Source organism: Primulina eburnea, chromosome 8 (genome assembly GCF_022965805.1).
Source record: "Primulina eburnea isolate SZY01 chromosome 8, ASM2296580v1, whole genome shotgun sequence".
NCBI lineage: Eukaryota > Viridiplantae > Streptophyta > Magnoliopsida > Lamiales > Gesneriaceae > Primulina > Primulina eburnea.
The window spans coordinates 35,509,950-35,531,482 of NC_133108.1; the positions used below are offsets into that span (position 1 = coordinate 35,509,950).

Consider the following 21,533-nt stretch of genomic DNA (forward strand, 5'->3'; position numbering starts at 1 on the left):
TTTATGCATTACTATTGCATGGTAGAATTTAATTCATGAAATGTTAAAAGTTCATGCACTATGATTTTAAGTTTCATTTCGCGCACGAACGAGAAGCGGCGACCGGAGAATTTTCAAGAAAATTATTTTTATTACACGATTAATTTTTATTAATTAATATAAGATGTTTTAAAGATATTTTTCATGAATTAGAATTTATTGGATATTTTTATCCGTATGATTTTAATTTTTAACGATACATAAATTTTATCGAATCGGGTGAATTTCTGAGGGTTCGGCTAATATTTTCAAAAAAATGTTTCAACACAAAATATTTTTCGGGAGTGTGTTTGAATTTAATGGGCCAACTTTTAAGATTATTGGGCTTAAACTCTTTTAATTCTTTTTAATTTAAAATAAGGACTCATTAACATAATAATTAACTATTTAAATAATACATGGTTGACCCCAAACCAATTATCACCCTCCCACCAACCGACAGCCTCTTCATTCATCATAATTCTCCTTGTTTTCCATTCCATTCTCTCGGTTTTCAGCTCCTTCTTCAGACAAGCTTCGGTGATCACTTTTGCAAAGAAGAAAATTTCTCCGGCGTTTCCCCGTTGCTCATTTCTTCGACGTTCTTGCGTAGGAAGCATCAAGGCACGCATTGTATCATTATTTCTGCATCATTCACGTCATATATGTGCTGTCATGTGTATTATGTTTATGCATTTTTCGGTATTGGAACGGCAAAGCTTTTATGCTCTTGGTTTGGCACGAAAACCGTATTTTGTTGCATACATCTCACGTTTTTGTTACTATGGTGCAAGGGGCTGTCGAATTAATTAAGGTCCTAAGGTGCTGAAAATGTTGAGGATCGAGATGGCTATAAGCTGGAGTCGAGACATTGAGAGCTGGTTGTAGGCCGAGAGTTGAGGTTTGAGGCACTGTGTTGGTTGTGGGACTCGGTCAGGTGTATGGATCGGCTGAGGGCCTGAGGCTATGGTCTGGTGCGTGTATAAGGGTCCTAGGATGAGTCTCTTTATGGTGGTTCATGGCCTGGAGCGGCAGCCAAGAGGCTGAACAAAGAAAGCTGCGGCTGTACAACTTGAATTCACGTAGAGCAAGTTACGGCTGTGGGGTTTGGGGCGGTTGCTGGACGGGGCCAGGGCATGGGGCAGTGTCTTGGGTCGTTCCTTAGGGTCCTAGGGAGGGCCTGGTGGTGTTGGTTCAGACTGGGTTGGCTAGGGAAGGTGGCTGGACCAGTAAGCAACCAGCTGCACCAATGGAAGACGGGTTAGGCTAGTCATGCTCTTGCTTGCTTTGGGGCTCGGGAGTTAGTTCTGAGTTTGAAATGGGTGTTTCATGGTCTTAAGTTATGTCTAAGGGTTGGGTCTAGGGCCTGGTTTGGGTCCGGTTCGAGTCGGTTTAAGCATGGGAGTCGAATTAAGGAAAGATGGTGACTAAGGCTTTCGGGTTAGCATTTGCTGGAAATTCCAGCAGCTTGCTGGCCTATTATTCAAGTCTCTAAAGGTATGGTTTTGAGGTTTTTAGGACCTTTTAGATGTTTATTAGGTGTGGTAAAAAGATGGGAAAAATTCGGTTAAGTTTCGAGTCAATTCGGGTTAAAACCGGGACTCCGGTCCAAGTTTTAAAACAATTCGGTTAAGTTATGAAATGGGCTCGAGTTTACGTCTAGGGATGCTTTTAAATATGTTTTGGGATATTTTTAGGAGTTTCGTAAGCTTCGGATCAAAATAATGAGTTTTGGAATTATTCGGGATTTAATCGCCGCACGAAACTTTAATTAAAGATTTAATTGAAACGTCTAGATTAAGCTTAAATAAATTTATGGAAAATTTTATTTAAGCTCAAATAATTATTAGAAGTCTAAGTTTTTAATTTGGGAATTCTATGCTAAGGTTTGGTTTAATTCGGGATTAAAACGCATTAATAGGTTATATTTAAAGATTAATTTAAAAGTCATAGATTTAAGCCAAATAAAAATATGGGAAAGTTCTTGTAAGCTTAAATAATTATTTGGGACGTGTTACGGTCAATGGAATTAAGAAAATGTCAAAGAAGTGAAATTTTACGTCTATGGGCAAAATGATAATTTTTGGGTTTCCAGGGGCAAAATGGTCATTTAGCACCTGGGGTGAGATGTTGGTCCTGGCAGCGCCCTGAGCACATTTTATCATGATTTAAATGTTTATGCATCACGTTCATGATTTTTATGTAATTATGATAAATGCGTTGCATGCTTGGTTTAAAGGAAAAAAATTACGTATATGCATGATTTTATTAAGTGATGAATATGATGACACGTTTTGAAGGAAGTGATTTAGTTGTGACTAATACGATAACAAGATGACATGATGATATGATTGGAGATATCATGAGGGAAAAGGCCCCAGAGGGAGCCCGTTTACGGGAGAAGGCCCCAGAGGGAGCCCGACGATCGTATTTCCATTGACACGATATGATGATATGATAGGCCAAGGCCCAGTTGACGGGTGAGAGTGTCGCTGGTGTCCCCGCCGCCCAGTACTGTGGTTATACGTAGATGGATCCATCGACTGACATGATGACATGATGATACGAAAGTCACAGCTAATGAACTGAATTCAATTAAAAAGAAAATGTATACGTATATGATGACATGAGATGACATGATTTTACACGACACGTATATGTATATGATGACATGATTTTAATACGATATGATTTTACACGACACGTAAACGTATATGATGACATGAGATGACATGATTTTACACGATATGATTTTTACACGACACGTTTACGTATATGATGACATGAGATGACATGCTATGATTATTACCATGTTTTTAAAGGACACGTTTACATATATGATTTTTACTGCAGACACGAATGCTTTTAAGTTCATGAAATATATATTGAGTATGATATTTTTCACTGCTGTGTGCTACGTATATGTACTTGTTATTAACGGTGCAGGTGTGTTGAGTCTTTAGACTCACTAGACGTGTGTGATGCAGGTGATCTTAATGATGAGGAGACTGGAGGTGCTGAACTCTTAGTAGGCAGACCTGGTAAGGTGACACGACCCGAGGACCACATGTTTTCCGCATTACGATTTATGAGATTGAGAGGAGATGAATATTTTCATACGTTGATGATTTTAAGAATTTTTATACGTTTATGTTTACGTATGATTTTAGACGAGTTGAGTTATTTTAAACTGCGATATTTTTACTGACAAATATTTAAAATCATTTTTAAATGTTATATTTTTCTGTTACGATTTTTACTCCTTTTTATTTGCAAATGCTTATGAGTATTTTTAAATGATATTTTCAGTACGACATCACGCCTATTTTTATGTTAAAATAAATATGATTATTTTAAAAGATGAGTGTGATTATTTTTAAACGACGCTATTTTATGTTCGAATATTTAAAATCAATTTTTGAAATGTTATTTCGAAAATACGAGCTTTAATAAAAAAAATATATATATATTCCGCATTTTTTTAAAAATGAGTGAAATGTTACAGAGGCAATCTCAGATTGGCCCAGACCAAAGAATGCGACCGAAATTCGAAGTTTCTTGGGACTAGCAGGCTATTACCGAAAATTTGTTGGAGGATTTTCTTCAATAGCCATACCTCTCACCAAGCTCACACAAAAGAACTCTAAGTTTCAATGGAGTGAAATGTGAGCAAAGCTTCGAGATTTTGAAGAAGAAACTTACCTCCACGCCAGTGTTGGTATTACCGATGGAAGACAAAGACTTCACCATCTACAGTGATGTATCTAAAGGAGGTTTAGGATGTGTACTCATGCAAGAGGGAAGGGTGATTGCATACGCGTCAAGATAGTTGAAGCCGTATGAACAGAATTACACAACGCATGACCTTGAATTAGCTGCAGTAGTGTTCGCACTAAAGATTTGGGACACTACTTATATTGTGCTAAGTGTGATATTTTCACTGATCACCAAAGCCTCAAGTACTTGTTCACTCAGAAAGAGTTAAACATGAGGCAGAGACGATGGATTGAATTCTTGAAGGACTACGACTTGACGATAAGCTACCACCCAGGCAAAGCAAACAAGGTAGCCGATGCTTTGAGTCGGAAGGATATGAACAAAGTAATCATAGCGTCACTTTCAGCATAACCATGCCTTCGAGAGGCCATCAAAATGAGTCAAGATAGAGATTCCGCTTTAGTGAAGCTGAAAGAGCAAGTTAAAGAAGACAAGGCACCAGAATTCGAGACGGGTAACAAAGAAATCTTGTGGATGAAAGGACGATTGTGCGTACCAGACATTGATGACCTTCGACAAGAAGTAATGTATGAAGCACATAAGTCAAAATTTTCAGTACATCCTGGCAGTACCAAGATGTACAAAGATTTGAAGAAAAATTTCTGGTGGAATGGAATGAAGAAAGACGTGGCAATGTTTGTTTCTATGTGTCACGTGTGCCAGCAAGTCAAGGCAGAGCACCAAAGACCTGGTGGACTTCTTCAACCATTAGAAATCCCGGAATGGAAGGTTTACATCTCGATTTTGGAAGAACATTCAACAAGCTATGGGGACAAAGGTTACTCTTAGTACGGCCTATCATCCTCAGACCGATGGCCAAACAGAGAGAACAATTCAAACTCTTGAGGATATGCTGAGAGCTTGTGCTCTAGACTTCAGTGGCAATTGGAGCGAACATCTGCCCTTAATCGAGTTCGCATACAATAATAGTTACCACAGTAGTATTGGAATGGAACCATACGAAGCTCTGTATGGACGAAAATGTCGATCACCACTGTATTGGGAGGAAGTAGGGGAAAAAGCCATCGTTGGACCCGAACTAATCCAAGAAACAGTGGATAAAGTTGCTGTGATCAAGGAGAGATTAAAAACTGCACAAGATCGACAGAAAAGCTGGGCTGACCTGAAAAGAAGGCCTGTGGAATTTGAAGTTGGAGAGAAGGCATGTGTGAAAGTGTCACCCATGAAGGGTGTAATCCGATTCAATAAGGCTGGGAAACTGAATCCCAGATAAGTCGGACCAATTGAAATTCTTGAGAAAGTGGGAACACTTGCTTATAGATGTACTCCCACCCAACATGTCAAGAATTCACAATGTATTCCACATATCGCACCTGAGGAGATATATTTCTGATCCAAGTCATATTCTGGAAGCTGGACCACTTCTGGTTGAGAGCAACCTAAATGAAGAGCTGAAGTATGAGGAAATTCCGATTCGAATTGTGGATTTCAAAGACCAAGTACTGAGGCGACGAACTATTCCATATGTCAAAATACAATGGTCCAACCACACCGAAAGAGAAGCCACTTGGGAGTTGGAAGAAAAGATACGAGCACAATATCCTTACCTCTTTGAGAATCATGTTTAGCCAAGTTTCGAGGACGAAAGTTCTTATAAGAAGGGAGAGATGTGAGAACCTGAAATTCCAGCAGTAGCAGCAGCTGGCCAATTTCAGCAGAAGCTAACAATTCCAGCAGCAACTCATATTTCAGAAGATGATATTTTCCAGCAGACAAAATCCAGCAAACAGAATCCAACAGACAAAATCCAGCAGCAGAAGAGCGAATTCCAGCAAACAGTTACTAATTCGGCTATTGAGTTGTAACTGAAGCATTTAACATGAAATAAAGGCTGTTAATGGCAGATTATGGCCATTTATTTGGGAGGCTAACAGTCAGATTTTGGCCTATAAATAGCACCTTCAACCTCTGAATTGGTGTTACACAAATCTTAAGTTATCACTTGAAATATTTGAGATAAGGGAGTGCTGATTTTCGAGCAGCAGAAACCAGTAGCAAGAACAAGCGGATTTCAGACTTCAACCGAAACACTTCCAGCAATTTATTATAAGTGGGCTTATGTATAAATATCTTGAAAACCGTTTGATGATTTCTGTTTTAAAGCAAAGTATATTCTTCAATCCTGATATCTGATTTCGAAGCACTGAAACTTAGTGAACTAGTGGTAAGAATATATATTCTGAACATTACTGATTATTGATTACTGGCCTCACCCCTTAGAGGAGAGAATATATAGGGGACTGATATCAGTTTAGCCATGAAATTCACGAATGTGCTCAGTGCTTACTTGTTAAATTATGATTTTTGAATACCGAATACTGATTCCCGACTGCTGATTTCTGAACACTGATTTCTATTCTGAAATAAAGAGTTTCTGCATATTATTGTATTACTGTTTCTGTTGAAAACGATTTCGAAATGGGAGTTATTCCCGCCCCTGCTTACTGATTGACAACCATATCACTCACCCACCAAAACATCTCAGATAAGGACGACGAAGAAAGATTAGAAGCAGAGGAGCAGAACCAGTTTTGGGGATGGTGAAGGAGAAGACTGTTACTTTCAGTTTTAGATTATATTCTCCGATGTATCTGTAGAAGCAATGTTATTTCTGGTTTTACATTTACGCTGTAAAACATTTATCATTGAGCTTGTATCAGACAACGATTATTATGAATAAAAGACTGGTTTCTGAATTTTGTACTTCTGAGGCTTGTTACTTTCGAATGTAAATTTGAGAGCAATGCCCGTGTCAACCAACCCCCGTCCCGGGGCGTGACAATATGACCAAGAAACATGTCCTTGCAGATTAAAAAAAACATTAAATACATGATCTTTGATCCTTGACAACCACTTTTGAATCAGATTTTGAAGGCATTTTTCCTGCACCCATTTTGCTTCTTTATATTTATTTCTATACAAAAGAAAGCACAATCTGTTACTGGTTATTGTTCTTGCAAATTACTGTGTTGCATTTTAAAAAAAAAAATTGTTGTATCTTGGCAGAAGATTGCCACATAACCGAAGCACCGAGACAGAGCAAATTCTTCTCAAGGAGAAAATATTTAACACTAGTCTCAACTCTCATTCGTTGCAGAATTCATTCACCATCTTCTGATTTTTCATGGTTTGATCACAAACAACAATTTTATCATTTAAAAGGACAAAATTCATACAGAATGACGCCAAATTAATATCCATGTTTTAACTATTGTACGTGAAAATATATGTCTTGATCTCCAGGGTAGTTAATCCTGAAATCTAACAACCGAGATAGCTGCAATTGATAAGTACAGTTTCGTTGATTTATTTAGATTAAATATGCTATGATAGCACAACACTTCTAATCTATCGTTACTCATGTACCAATCGTTCATGAAAATTACGGATCATTGAATTCATGGATTGCAGTAGAAAATTATATATCGAATTAAATTGTCAGATTAATCAACATACAACTTTCATATAAATAAATCATAAATCAACAAATACTTTAACAAAGCACGAATATTAAATTAAAGCACAAATGCCTCACAGTGATAAATTGAAATAGTAAAAATATCCCCTGAATAGAACTAACACTTAGCCTAAAGTTGTGGAGAGGTGTTGAGAGAAAATCCTTGCGCCTTTCTTTTGCTCTTCACGTGAATTGTTTTTCTTTTGTTGGAGGAGGTTGGGAGTTTGATTGTGCCGCCTCTTGTTGAACGTGAGTTTTTGTAGGAAAGAAAGGAATTGTTTTTATTTTTAGGTCCAAAAAAGTATAAAAGTCCAAATATCTAAATTTAAACCTAATTACTAAAAAATAAAAGATATTAGGAAATATCCATTAAGAATATAAAAAACTATGTCTTCTATTTATTGTTTGATGTGAAAATTCTTTATCTCACTAGGCAGCTTAGGAATTGTCACAAGGCGTGATCACGCCTTATCCAAAAACATCTTCTGAATTTTTCTGCTTCACGTCTTCCACTAAGATCATACCGGCAACTTTAATTGTGATGCAAAATCACTCTTTTTAGCCCAAATTTATCGCAAGAACAGAAAACTTACTTCTATAATAAAATTACAAAAAATGTGTCAATTAAGCACGTTGGTAGTTGTAACAATGAAAGATATGACAATAAAAATACAAACTATTATGAGCCTATCAAGCATTCGCACGCATCGCAATGTTGTGTTATTTTTAATTATTTTTTTATAATAATTTTTTTATATTAAAATGAATTAAAAAAAATTCACTATGATACAAAGTTCCTTATTCTAAGAAATTCAAACTTAATAATATAGTATCAACTGAATATTACTGATATTTTTTTTCCTGAGAACCAAACGGCAATCATTGGACGGAGACAGAGTTATAAAAGCGTAGCTAATGCAAAGATTAAGCCTTGCTCAAAGTTGGGATCAAGAAAATATTCGGCATCATATAATCCCTCCAAAACAAAAAGCAGTTGCCACTCGCTAATGTCTAGGTAGAGACAAATGAAATGACACACAAGTTCAGACCATGACTTCTTGTAATTAATATTTGTTTGAACTTGAACACAAATAGAGACCCTTAAAATTAATTAAGGGACTAATTTAATAATGAAGTATAGATCAGATTAGTATATTAAAAATGATTTTCTTGTTAATTTGGAGGGAGAATATTTAAAAGCCATCATAGGCAAAAAAGATGCCAAGTAGACGGCATAAAAACCCATCTTCTTGTACCCACCCACCAGCTTCTACACTATATAACACCCTTAGGAGCCCATTAATTTTCTCATCTCAAAATCACTCAAGCATGCCCAAGATCATGAATACCGGTGCATTGCCAACAATTATCTTCGCGTTTTTGGTGGGGTTTGCACTCTGGTGCTGCCTTACCAATCCTGCATCTGTTCACGTTCCTTCGAATAGCAACGAGTACCCTGTTTCCAATATGAATCTTACTGCCGGATTCAAGAAATACCTTGGAACTTTAATGGAGAATGGTTCCACAGAGAGATACCAACGGAAACTGGATGACTGCCTGTGTGACTGTGCATGCAATTGCCCGCCCAGACTTTGCCTATTCTGCTGCGGCTCCAAGACCAAAAATGGGACTCATGTCTGATTTAATATTGTAAACTCTGTATTAACTTAAGCTGGTTTGATACTGTGGTCGACCAGTTAGTTATTTGTAACAGAGTGGTTGGTTTTAGAGACTTTGAATCTCAAGTTCGAGGTTGTGTGGTGAGTCTAAAATAAATCTAGAAAATGAGTATTGTACTGTCCTTCGATATTCATACAGCTTTCTATGAAATCGGTGTGTTGCATTAGCAATAATGTATTTCTTTTCTTGTTCCAATTATAACCAATCTCTCTTCGCCTAAGAAAATTAGGAATGGGGACACACATAAATTTAAAGCAAAATATTGTCCAGGAAAGCATGATAAAATGATTAACCCGATATTAAGGATAAAATAAACAGTTAAGATTTATTGAGGTGTAATAATCGTTCCTGATATGCAGAGCGGTCGAATCGTGTCTCTTGGGCTGCTATAAAATTTAAAATATGTGAGTAACTTGTATCATTATCATAAGTTATATCTTTTGATAAAGAGACAAACACTACGAGATTATTCTTACGTGTTTTTTTTGGTCGAAATTGGGATCAACAAAATGCTATCCTCCAATACGATAGTAAGCAAGACAAAGACATGAAAAAGTTGTTTCTTGAAATAAGAATTAATTTTCTCACAATTCATATTAACTTCTTATTCCGTATTTGAAACATCAGCAGGTTGAAGTTACAATAACAGTCAAATAATTAAACAAAACTTTACAAATTCAATTAATCGTTAATGGGTTCCAATTTGCAAAAAAAAAAAAAAACGAAAAGAAAAGAAAAGAAAAGTCAAGAAAATTAAAATATAAGAACAGTATATCAATGCTAACCTAAATAGTACAGAATGAATATGGATAAATATTAATATGTTCAGTCTGATCGATTAAACAAAAAATCACATTTTTTTTTCTTTTCTTTACATTTAGATATACCATGATATCTGAATGTTTATATTTCCAATATTGGCATTGAAAAGTATTACACTAATAAAAAAAAACAAAAAAAAAATCCTGCGCACTAAATAATTTTTAAAAATTTTACACAAATTTTGTATATAAAACATATAAACAACAGAAAGAATGAAAAAAAAAAAATATGACGTTCAAAACAGAGAGAAATGGAAAGTATTTTGGTGTTGCTTGGGCTAAAATTGTTTTTTCTTAATTAAATTCACTGAAGCCCAAGGAAAAAAATTTGACAACAAAAACATTAAATTAAAAAATAATTTGAATGGGTCTAAAGTGGGTAAACAGTCAAACCAGATAAGATCGTGGCGATGATAATGTAAAATCGAACATGGAGTGGACGAAACTACACAGGTTGAACAAAAGAAGAAATCGGAAGAAATGATAAAGACAGACGGACCCGGATCTCCTACAGTGGTGGTAAGCATATCATACGATGATGTTGTGCTTACATGGTATTTTTTTTTTTTTTTCTTTTTTTTTTCACTTTTTTCTCTCTCTTTTTCTATTTTGTTTTACGTTTATTTTCTTCTATTTTTTTTTCCTCTTCCACAAACATTATTCACACATGTAATATAAAATAATATAAACATTTTAATTCTTTTATGTTAAATTAATAATTTTACAATTAAAATTTTCTATATTAAATTTTTTCATGTGAAAAATCGTATCATTTTTTTCGAATTTGATGAGTATTATTAATTTTGTTTTTCAATGAACAAAATTTTTAGCAATATAAAGCTATTAACATGTTAATGCTTAAATTAAAATTTAGAACATTTTCATCATGCAATATCAAAAACTAAAATTCAACACCACATTCCATCAAAAATAAATAATTCACACGTTTTGAGACTTCATTTCAACTAACGATGTTAATCGGCTATTTTTAAATAAAAAAAAACTACTCAAGAGCATTATTGGATATATCTCTATTGAAATCAATGGTTTCAATAGAACGGTGAGTATGATCAAATTGTACCTATATTATAAAAATAAATATTATAAGAATTAAAATTTTTTTGGCTTAAGATTTTACCCACTACAAAATTTTTAGATATCACCAAATAGAAAGTTGATAGGTGAACACAATTGCCAAATTATTAATTTAACATACAAAATTAAAATGTTTATATTATTTCATATAAAAATGTGTGAATAATGTTTGTAGAAGAGGGAAAAAATTGGAAGAATGGAAGAAAAACAAAAGAGAAAAAGAGAGGGAAAAAATTGAAGAAAAAGAGAAGAATTAAAAAAAAAAAATGCCATGTAAGCATATCATCATTTGCTGTGCCTACCACCGCTATAGGTAATCCGGATTCCAAGACAGACACCTCAACATCCCTCAAAACAACTAGTTCTCTGCAAATTACAGTTTTATATATTCAATAATTTTTCATCTATTTAGTCTATTTTCAAATATTTTACGTCTTTTTCATTCCAAATTTCAACATATTTTATTATATTTTTAATATTTTATAAATTCTTTATGATTTATAAATACATAATAATAACAGGAATTTATTTATTCGATTTTCATATTGTTTTATTCGTTTATAGCGTAATATCCACTCATTTCAAATGTGCATTTCGAAATTTATCACCAATGACCAAGCATTTGTCGACATGTGATATTCAGATTTGTAACAATATATTAAGATCCCCTTAATTTAAAATTCAATGGCCAAGTTAAATGCCTTTTTTTGAACAGATCTTTAACCACCATTCAACCTTTAGTTTATATTTGAATATCATATTTAACTAGCCATTATGCAGACAATTAGTGACAAATTTATGACTATAAAGAGGCAATTTAATGGTAATTATCATAATTGAACGTCAAGCTTCTGTGCACCCTATAAATGTCTCTACCTTGTGCATGATAGTACAACACAAAACAAGAATCAAACCCCTCTAAATTTCGAGCCATGTTGACCTTATACCAAGCCATCTAAATTTTAGTTCTAAAACCATATTGACCAAGTATTTCAACCACCTTAATGATAGAATTTAATAGGTTTATAACAGCCATTACAAGTCCGTAACATTTCGCCCTCGATAAAGAGCTCTGAATGTGTTATTCCATGTTTCTCGAATATACTAAATCGAGTTCTAAATATGTTGTACAAAATTCAACCCCATTCAATATTTACAATTACATCACCGACCTCCGCAAGAAAATTGCAGAGATTTTATACGAGAAAAACGACAGCTTCTATTCTTTGCCCATACATTGATTCAAATTAACTCCATCATCAATCTTCACCGTTCATAATTTATTTGATCCCATTTCAGACGTACTCACCAAATTTCAGGTTGATCCAATGGTTCAGTATATCGAAAACGTTTTTGCAAATTTGCTGAAATTCAAAAAAAAAAAAAAAGTATCCTTGTGGATGATAACAATGCAAGAAGAATTGTGGTCATTAGACATGAATAAAACTTAGGATCTTGTTACACTACCACGAGGGAGGAAAGCCATTGATAACAGATGAGTCTATAAGATCAAGCTTAATTGCAATAGCCTAGTGAAGGGTGTTAGATTGGTGGTAAAAAGATATGCTCTAAAAGAAGACATTAATTGACTTTAATGAGATATTATCTCTTATTGTTTGTTATACAATAGTCAGAGTAGTGTTGGCATTGTTTGCAGTGTTTGACATACATCTAAAACAGTTAGATGTGAAAACGATATTTCGTCATGGAGATCTTGAAGAAGAAATCTCTTCAAATAACCTAGCAAAAACGTAAGCAGCGGAAAATGACAAGATTGAAAAATATATGTTGAGATATATTTGATTTCCAATCAAGTCTCCAAATGAGATAAGATGAATGGTTCCCATATAGCATTGATGGTGAAAGATGATATTCGACATATAGTATTGATGAATTGTCATAATTATGGCAATGAAAAATTTGGTTCTTGTTATCCGAATGAAAATTCAGTGAGATGCATCTATAAATTGATTCGTAATTGGCTCTTTAAGACATATTTTCATCAAGTTTTTTCTCTCACAGTACAAGCATATTTATTTGATTGCTTATTCTTATAATAGTTATGTCGATGTATTTTTTCTTGTTGTAACTAGTAAGAGAGTGTTTTCTCTTTGAAAGCATAGTGAAGGTTGTAATTACAAAATATTATAGTTGAATTCTTTCATCTTACACGTAATTTTTACCCTAATAAATTTTATGGATTTTTCATGTAATCTATGTATCTAATTTTATATTTTATTTTCATATTTGTATCGCAAAATGTTGCACCTGATATCAAGAGAAAGCTAATTACAACAAGCGAATAAAAGAAGAACACATTCGATCTAAGATCCAAGATATTTTTCATCATGTGATCAAAATCAAACAAGAAATATTAAAAACAGATGAATTCTCAAGGAAAAAAATTGATTAATTGTAATGTATCATTTCTCATCTTCGTCTTTTGAAACATATATTATATATATATTTCAACCTACGGACAACTCATGAGTCACTAGAACAAAACCCAAGTGCTGAAGCTTTCAATACCCATTATCAATCTCCACCAATAAACACCAAAATAAAATGACAGAAAAATTTACATGCTGGCGGTTGGAAGTAGGTGAAATATATTTTATTGGAAGATTTCCAATATATAGCTAGCTGGTTGGTTTTAAAACTAAGAGTAGGTCTCTTGTGAGACGGTCTCACGAATCTTTATCTGTGAGACGGGTCAACTCTATCGATATTCACAATGAAAAGTAATACTCTTAACATAAAAAATAATTTTTTTTATGGATGACCCAAATAAGAGATCTGTCTTACAAAATATGATCCGCGAGATCGTCTCAAATAAGTTTTTGCCTAAAATGAAAAGGTTCTTTTGCAGATTCTTTCACGAGTGGGAAATGATTGTCAATGACGGGTTCACTTAACCGGCGGATGGAAGTATAGGGGATGATTGATCTCAAGATTTGTACTGAGGTGGAAAACAATATTTAGTTGTTGGTAAAAAAATAAAAAATATTTAAAAACAGATTATTAGTTTTTGGTCTCTTTTATTTTTTTATTTTTTTTGTAGTTCAAATTATTTTGAATAAATTCGATATTTATTTTCATTTAGTTTGATGCAGTTTTATTTTCTTCTAGGATTTTTCAATAAGTCCAAACACGTTGCTGAAACAATGTTTTATAATAATTTGATTTGCTCATACTTATTCTAAACAATTAGAAGAATTCGAAAAATTGGGTCGCATTTGAAATCTTGAAATTTAGCTTAACGAAGTTATGCGTCTCCTATTTTTCTCTATCGGGTTTGTCTATGCTACACACATAATAACATTCTCCTGTTTTACTTCCACAAATTAAAAAAAAATTGTTGGGGGGTTTGGGGATTCATTGCATCAAGAGTAATGGAGGTGGATTTGATTGTCCATTTATTATTATATTAATTATGGAATTAGTTGCGTTTTTATTTCAAAATATTACACGATATGTTTATAAATATGAAAATTAAAATGTATATATTAAAAAAGACAATGTATTATTTGAATTTATTATCTCTAATAGAAGATGTAGAATAAATGAAACATGAAGAATGAAACAAACGTTAAATATGACTTTAATTCATTCAAATATCCATTTAGTACCAACGGATTCTCGATTATGTCCCTAAAGATTTTTGCGGACCAATTTTGTACCTTATATGTTAACATTTGTCCCGACATCATCCCTACCGGAAACTCGTCATTTGTGGTAGGGAATGGAGTCGGAAAATTTATGGGGGTGGAGGATTTTTAATAATAAGTAGTTGTCAAAAAATAAATATAGCAATCGATACAAATTAACAAAATAATAGCACCTTTCCGTGGATCGTTGGCTGCGATGGCATCGGGAGCAGACAATGGCTTCTTTCGACCACATTGATTTTTTACGTTTAAAGATCAGCGATACACATATATGGTCGAACAAGGCCGGTGCGTGCTCCCGGCGCCATCGAGGCCTGCAATCGATGAAAATTCAGCGGCTTGGAAAGAAACTGAGACAAAAAGGATTATGCAATTTGGATATATTGCAAGAGCATATACAATCGGGTCTTTATTTTAGGGACACACTCACGCGTGCCCTGTTGGCATTGCTCGTCAGAGTCGATCCAACGGCTCGGATTTTTCCGAGTCACTTTTTTTTTTTTTTTTACAGGGAGGTGGGCCCGGATCACTCATATGGAGTGATCCGGGCCGTTCATATTGCCTGCACGGGCAGGGTGAAACAAATCCTCCCGCGTGATGCACGTTGTGATTTCGTCAGCCACAAATGATGGAGTTGATTGAAGGGATGATATCAAGATAAATATTAAATGAAGAGGGACGAATTGGCCTCTAAAAATATTTAGGGATGATTAGGTTTTTTTTTAGACGATCTCACGAATCTTTATCTGTGAAACGGATCAACTCTATCGATATTCACAATAAAAAATAATACTCTTGACATAAAAAGTAATATTTTTTCATGGATGACCCAAATAAAATATTTGTCACACAAAATACGACATGTGAGAACGTCTCACACAAGTTTTGGTCTTTAAGGATATAATCGAGAATCAGTTAAAACTAGATTAATAATTTATAAAATAAACCCATAAAAATGCATTGATGCTCAAAACAGACAGAAATAAAATACATATTTTGGTGCATATACACATTTTGTACGATATTTTCTAATACAAATTTTAATTTTCAAAATTCTTAAGAAGCATAGATTGAGCTAAAAAAAACTCATCACTGATGATAAATAGTGAAAACATGAGAAGTATAAAAAGAAATGCACTTAATTATTTCACTATCACAAGAAAAAAGAACTAATAACGCTCAAATTTCAATGCAAGCGAGAGCAAATACAATAGTTTCTCACGAGTCACTAAAAGAAATCCCAAATACAAATCTACAAAAATGGCACGAAAAAAATAAAATTAAATCAAGGACAAGAATTTTGGGGGTTTTTTTTTTTGCATTCAAAAGAATTAGACACGAAATTCCCCACGCTCTGTATCATGTTCCTAGCTAGAACTCGATTAGGCAGGATCAGTCGCTTTATTAGCCTCATCAGGAGTTTTCAAGTACCATCTTTTGAGCCGTGCTGAAGCTTTCAATACCTGTTATGGCCGTTTTTAGTCCCGACCAAATAAACACGAAAGAAAACGATAGAAAAATTAATCCATCCGGCGAACGAAGATCGAATACCTCTTCATCCCAGCTTATTCTCCACATCATGAAACTCAGAGCAAGTGTCAGACTGATAACTCCACACAGCAATCCGATCCAAAGTCCCTGTTAGATCATCGTCATTTTTCAAGTAAAAGTACGGTGTCATGATGTGTCAAGGAAAATATCGAGTTCAAGATTGAAAACCCGAATTTCTGTAAGCTAACAAAGGAGGTTTGGTATAGTGTCTGTGTTCTTGATTGCTGAAAGTTGGATATTTTCTTAGTGATCATCCGAGCTCTCAGATGGAAGAGTCAGGATCATATAAATCTATAGTATTTACCCATTTCGATTCAGCTATAGACTGTGTTACTTGTTAGATATTCTCTAAATTCGCTACTTGAGTGAATCGAATTGTAAATATATATATATATATATATATATATATATATATATATATATATAAATATATATATATGTTTAGTTAGTTGTATAGGAAACGCATGTATTACCTTTACTTGAAGATCAGTCACATATCCAAGAAACAGGCCGATTGGTAGACCGATCAGATAGAAGCAAACTCCGTTGATCATAGCCACTGTTGCTTGCAAACCAGCTCCGACAGCCACACCTGAGATGACGACGACAAAATTCCGGGATTTTTCAAGCATGACATACAGATTTGAAATTCACGTGTTTCATTTACTTGAAACATTTACAAGTCACTAAAGCGTAGCTTAAAAACTAAGGTTTAGAATTTCATAGATGGAGAAATCTTTCAATCCGGATAGTGAAGTTGAAATAAGGAAAACCTGAGAAAACTGGATAAATGCTATTGAACAACATGGAGAATGCGAGCAGAACAGAGAGATCAGACACTCTCTGGGCAACATTTTCATCGTTGCTAAACAGGTATCCAATTTTCTTGCCAAACACTAAGCAAAGAATCCAAAAGAGGATCCCTAAGGCAGCTGAAGTGGAGAGTAGGACTTTGATTGAAAATCTAACAGCTTTTGCATCTCCTCTCCCAAGTTCATTTGCGACCCGCACGCTATAACATCAAAAGAAGCCATTCGCCAAACAAAAGATTCAAATCTTTAGTGATAATATGTGGATTTGAATCGAAGCACGTAAGATACATAACAAATTCTTACCATGCCGCACCAAGTAGTCCTAAGCATATCATGAATTCCCAGCCGGTGATGTTGATACTGAGAGTCTGAGGATTTTAGTGGCCATCTTTACATTAAACGCAAAACAGGATGAAAATGAATCAAATTCTTACCAAACGGAGAAGGCTGAAATGGAAACTTCTGCATTTTTCATGTATCCTGCCACTAAGACAAGAATGGCATAGTACCACAACTCCAAGCTATACAATAACTACCCTTGATCAATTAAACAAGTATACGCTATTCACGTAAGTCTGTAACCTGAACATTGAAGGGAAACATTTTACCAAATCATAAGACCAGAAGAAATCGAGAGTTTCACAACCGGGAAAATATCCTTCAGTGCAGCCACATTAAATCCTTTCCATGAATCACCACACCAACCACCAAAAATGTATATAAACTCTCCAAACACAACAAGCCATGAAGATACACACAGAGAACCCATTGCACCTGCAATCCCGAAATCCAGGAAACGAACAAAAAGCCAAGATAGGGGAACATGGATCAGCGAGCTGCATAACCGAAAGCCATGCAATGACCATGTTCTTTTGCTGTGCTTGCAGATACATTTGTATTGTCAAGCTAAAGACGAGGGCATAACAGAAGAGTATGAACCATAGAGAAATATATCCTGCAGCTTTCGCGATGGTCTCTTCTTCACCCAGGAGCTTAAAGATTGGAGTTGCGAAGAAAAACAAGGGAAGCAAGATTGTCAAAGTGATGAGATCAACGAACCATGATCTTTGCAAGAAAATACCCATCATATGGTACTGTTTTGCTCCAAATGCTTGGCCGCATAGAGTTTCAGTTGCACTAGACATTCCTAACTGTGGAAATAGACATTAGTAAAAGGGAATGTGTGGCCAAATATAATCTCCCATATAGTTTTAACACATCAAGAGATTCATGAAAACTCGAAACATCTAATCATTATCAAGAAAACTGAGTTGCAGAGATGCAGTTAAAGGAAGACATGTAAATGGTCACATAGGCCGAATTACCAGTATCCCGTTAACGAATCGGACGATCAAAGTCTGAACAAGTGCGTAACCAGCAAGATCCACAGAACTTATGTGCCCGATAAACGATTGGGTAACTAAAATTGCGCTGAAAGAAGTTACTCTCGAGATTACGCTGGGCAACGCAACCCTCCATATCTTTTTCCATTCTTGACAAATTCTCCTTTTCAAATCACCCTCCTGCCCTGAGTCGAGCAGCCTCTGTTGGATTTCCTCGTCCATAGCTCTACAACAAAGAACTTAGACTCAGACTTAACTAATAATACGATTAACCACTGCGAGCAAATGGCATAATTTCTCCTATGAATCACACTTTTTTTTTTTTTGCATAATTCACAAGGCACAAGTACCTTTTGCCACTTCACCAAGTCAAGATCTTGGTTCCAACCCAATGCTCTAAATCTAACTCTACTTGCTCAAATATCTAACACAAGGCATTAATCTGCTTGTGCATGAATAAACTCAAGACTGGAGTTCTTACTATAAGAAATGTAATTCTAAATGCAATAAAAAATAATTAAACCTTCTTCCCCGAAAATGAAGGGTTCACTTAACCGGCGGTTGGAATGAATGGTTACGATTTCCAAGGAGTCAACCTCGACAATTGCACGAGGTGGTGCGTGGTTTGTTAAATATATTCAATTTAGTATCTACAAAAACTGATTATTAGTTGAGACGGGCTTCTAGCCCAATGGTCTCACCCGTCGGATTAGCTGGCCTCCCACCCCGGGTTCGATCCCCCTCTCTGCGTGAGTTGTAATAAAAAAAAAAAAAAAACTGATTATTAGTTTGTGGTCCGATAGATACCATTTAATATAAAGTGGATTTCATGCGAGACCGTCTCACGGATCTTAATTTGTGAGACGGATCAATCTTACACATATTCACAATAAAAAGTAATACTCTTAGGCTACGTTTGGTACGAGTGATGATATAAGTGAATGATTAATAATCAAAGGGATTAAAGAATGAAATATATGGATTAATAACATGGTCGGATAAATAACATGTTGTTTGGTATGAATTTAAAATGGGGGATTATTTCTTCACAATTTAATGTAATGACCTAAATACCCTCAATTCTAATTAAAATAATATTTTTAGTTTTTTTGTATATATAATTAAATAATTAACTTTACAATATATATTTACTAAAAATAACACAAATGTAATTCGTAAAAATTGGGAGGCACCAGAATTTCTTCGTCAACCGAAATCTCAACCCTTACCACCTCCGTTGCTGTGGGAATCTCATACCGATTTCTGATTTCGTCATCGTTGCCTCGCAAAATTGGGTGTAGTGAGGACGACTGAATTGGTGAATATCTTGCATAGTAAGTTTTACAAATTTTTTTTTCATACCTCCATTTAATTTATCTTCCATCAATTACAGGTCTCATACGATTTGGTTTATCTTCCATCCATCTTCCATCAGTTACCTCCAGACACGGATGCTTCCAAAAACTGCTACAGAAGAAAGAAAAGTATGTCACCCAAAGAGCTTCGAAGCCTGAGAGGGAGTAAGAGAGGCATCAATGGAAGAGAGATGAGAAGAGATTGGTTTTTTGGGTTGGTGAGCTAAAAGGGTAAATTGGGAACGAGAAGCATAAATATCAACTACTGTTCACTTCAGGATTCACTATACCACCAAAAAGTTGGGACAAATTTCTCTTGTTTTCAGTCTCGTACAGTGTTTTTATCACGGGCCGGAAGTTATCAAATGTAAGCTAAAAGACGAGTCAAACAACGGATAATATGTGATTCGTTCCTTAATCCTCCCATAATCTATCCTACCAAACATAGCGTTAGCATAAAAAATAATACTTTTTCGTGGATGACTCAAATAAGATATCGGTCTCACAAATAAGACTCGTGAGATCGTCTCACACATGTTTTTATCTTTAATATATAGTTCAGTCCATCATTACATTTGACAACGAAACCATAAATTAACCCGACAACATCTGACAAATGTTGTCCCCCGGCTACATTAATACACGAGCGATAATATTTTTTCAAATTTAAGGACACAGGACTATTTTTACGTGGTTATTAAACAAATGTCACTGCCATGTTTTAATATTATTGTCACTGATTACATCGATGAGTGTAAAATCATCATGATCATGTCTTAATCATACATAATTTGCTATTTTTAATTTCTACCAATTTCGACTTTATAATATATATATATATATATATATATATATATATATATATATATATGTGTGTGTGTGATGATGATACCCTGCATACTGGTGTACAATAAACTTGTTTTATTATTATTATTATAGGTAAAAATTTGTGTGAGACGGTTTCACGGGTCGTATTTGTGATACGGATCTCTTATTTGAGTCACCCATGAAAAAGTATTACTTTTTATGTTAAGAATATTACTTTTTATTGTGAATATGGGAAGGATAGACCCGTCTCAGAGATTATGATCCGTGAGACGGTCTCACATGAGACTCACTCATTATTATATTTTTTAAAAAGAAAATGGATGGATTCCATTTTACGATCTGCACATCAGAAGAGGGTGAGTCAGAAGAAGAGAAAAAGGTCGACAAAAGGAGAAACACCGGACAACACCTAATCTCCGTTGTGTGACTTTCCGTCCGACCCACTTACCGATAAACCAAAATTTTGAACCATACCGGCAGGGCTAATTTTAACAATATTTGAGCTTGAGTCTAACTTTTAAAAAGAGGCCTCCGAATCATAATATGTGTTCATATTTTTTTTCGTTCCATAGCAATTTTTTAAATTAAATCAATACATTAAAGACAATATAAAAAACTAAAAAAATAATAATATCAAACATGTCCAAAATGATCGCTAAAAAACAAACCGCATCACAGTTTTAGAGCTAAAAATACTAATCAAGTCTGTATTATCAAGTTGTTCAGCAATTTCTTTCTCAATCGATAACATAGCCAATCCATTCAATCTTTCTCGTGACATGGTTGATCGGAGAAAGTTTTGATGAGCTTTATCTTTGAGAAACATCGTTCTGCACTTACTACTGTGACCGGGACAGTCAACAAGATTTTATAAGCAATATGAGCATTTGAAAACCGGATAAGCTTTACATCCACCAAAATTTCAGTCAAAAAAAACGTAGATATAAATACCACATAAAGTCCCGAAGAAAATAAAAAATTACAATAGAAAATTAGAAACACGAACAAAACAAATACAAGAAAATAGACTTACAGCTCCTCACGGATCTTTCAATCAAATTTAGAGACGACGCAATGACTGGAGTCGATTAAGGCTTGTATGCAGAT

At 34.6% G+C, this 21,533-nt stretch overlaps 1 long non-coding RNA gene and 1 pseudogene across 1 annotated transcript; one reads left to right on the forward strand and one right to left on the reverse strand.

Annotated features, from left to right (window-relative positions):
• Positions 1 to 474: 474 nt before the first annotated feature.
• LOC140839447 (uncharacterized) lies at positions 475 to 3,255 on the forward strand. Its single transcript, XR_012119731.1, has 2 exons — positions 475 to 2,626; positions 3,006 to 3,255. It is a non-coding gene; the product is annotated as an uncharacterized lncRNA (long non-coding RNA).
• Positions 3,256 to 15,888: 12,633 nt separating this feature from the next.
• LOC140839448 (protein DETOXIFICATION 24-like) lies at positions 15,889 to 18,754 on the reverse strand (annotated as a pseudogene).
• Positions 18,755 to 21,533: the final 2,779 nt, after the last annotated feature.